Here is a 2,189-nt window from a genome sequence, read left to right as displayed (position 1 = left end):
TTGTTGTTATTGCTGTTTTCGTAACAGAAATTTGCGTTTATCAAACCAGACAAATCATTTCATTTGATCTACGATTCATTGGAACAAAGAGCGGCCCGGCCACTACCCGGCCGGGCCGAGGGAATAAAAGAACCCCCCCACTAAATCAAAAGTGGTACTCCTTCTTTCTATTGGAAATATCCGTTTCGAATCATTATCCAAACTGTTAATATTAATAAAATTATGTTATAGGATTATAGAATAAAGAAAGATAAAGAAAAAAGAAGAATAAAGAAAGATAAAGAAAAAAGACTTTTATCAATCTTTACTTCACACGTCACATCTAAATTTTATATTTTATAATTGGAATTGGGAGAGATGGCTGAGTGGACTAAAGCGGCGGATTGCTAATCCGTTGTACGAGGTATTCGTACCGAGGGTTCGAATCCCCCTCTCTCCGTCCCTTATGATCACTTGATATTTTTCTTTCTTTCGAATTCGAAAAAATCTTGAGTCCTTGTTCTCTCTCCTACAGAGGTATTAACTCTATGGAATAGAGAAAAAAATAAAAGAAAAACCTTTTATTTTTTTATTCTTCACGCCCGGGATTACGTCCTGGATCATTAGATAGGAATCCGAAGATGAAGAGAGAAACAAAGAATATCACTACTGTGTAAACGAAGAGTTTAAGAGTAAGCATTACACAATCTCCAAGATCAGTATTTTAGAAAATAGGGGAATAGATTCTCTATGTCTATTTTTGTACCACATACCCCGTTTCGAGAAAAGCAAATCTTTTCTAGGAATTCAGAATTTATTTGTAATAAGATTCTGATTCATCTCTTAGTTATAAAAATTTGCTTATCATGCCCAACCTAGATATTGTGAGGTACCATAATAAGGTCTTTGACCCTTGGAGGGTCAAAATGTGGAAATGAGGTGATTCAGATTCATCGCAGCTCCCCATAAAGAATTTCAATGTTTGAATTGGGGGTTCATAATGTAGGACTTATCTGATCTTATCAATTGTTCTTATAAATTTTGTTAGAAATTTTTTTTTTTTCGAAGAAATCGTGAATCTTTCTTAGTATTAAAGATCTCATCGAAAACTTACAGCAGCTTGCCAAACAAGGGCTAAGAGAAAAAAGAGTACGGGTATGACTGGCATAACATCTACGATTGGATTCAAAAAGGCATAAGTCTCGGGCAATTTGGCGAATAAAAAGCTACTCGAATGAAGGGCCGAATTAAGACAGATAGAGATTAAACTTAAGATATTAAGCATACCAAACATTTCGTTTTTAGAGATAATTTCATTTTTATCGTGATATAAGGGAAAAATAAAGAAAGAAGAGAAGGTTTGCCAAAAATCTTCCTTTTTCTTGGAACTCCCCCAATCAAAAATCCTTCAATTCTTAAATCTGATTCAATTCTTAAATCAGAGTAGAAGGAATCATACTTTCATACAATATCTTAATTGAATTATATGTAATGATCAATGAATTCATTTCGATTCTACATCTACACATTCTACACATGACGAATCTTAGCAACGCCCATTCTATAGATATTGGATTTAGGCTGAAATTGACGAACAGCCAATACCTATGTTAGTGTTTATTTGTGTCCAATATAAATCTAAATGGGGCGTGGCCAAGCGGTAAGGCACCGGGTTTTGGTCCCGTTATTCGGAGGTTCGAATCCTTCCGTCCCAGCCCGATTCTCTCATAGAAAAGATGAGGTACTTTTAGCCATCTTCCCTAATCCCCTAATAAAAGTAAGTGGGATATTGGATACAATGTGATTCCATTTTTTTTTTTGTTTCTTTCAGATTTCGAATCATTGTTTTATGAACTATATACTCCTTATTGATTGACTTTCTCACAAGCGTATCGATTCACATTCTTACACTCGCAATCGAGTGTCAATGACACGTGTATAATGTATAAAAAAAAATATAAATAGAATATATCTATTTACTTTTTATAGAAAGTATGGAAAGAAAAATGAAAGTCTCATTCATATGATATAGGATCATGTTAAATCCTTGCTGAGACTTCTCCAGATAAAATAAAAAAAAATACCTATCCTTCCATTTCCATATATATATATAAGCATATATATAAGCATATATCATATATATAAGCATATATATATATATTATATATAAGGAAATATAAGGAAGGTGTGGACTGCTGGGTAGCAATTAA

At 33.4% G+C, this 2,189-nt stretch overlaps 1 non-coding gene across 1 annotated transcript; it reads left to right on the top strand.

Annotated features, from left to right (window-relative positions):
• Nucleotides 1-351: 351 nt before the first annotated feature.
• TRNAS-GCU (transfer RNA serine (anticodon GCU)) lies at nt 352-439 on the top strand. Its single transcript has one exon. It is a non-coding gene; the product is annotated as a tRNA-Ser (tRNA).
• Nucleotides 440-2,189: the final 1,750 nt, after the last annotated feature.

Source organism: Aristolochia californica, unplaced genomic scaffold, assembly GCF_029961685.1.
Source record: "Aristolochia californica isolate CCGP_79_NKW_82.1479 unplaced genomic scaffold, dmAriCali1.0.hap1 SCAF_508, whole genome shotgun sequence".
NCBI lineage: Eukaryota > Viridiplantae > Streptophyta > Magnoliopsida > Piperales > Aristolochiaceae > Aristolochia > Aristolochia californica.
Note: the sequence above shows the minus strand (reverse complement) of the source record. Positions and strands in the feature narration are given on the sequence as shown.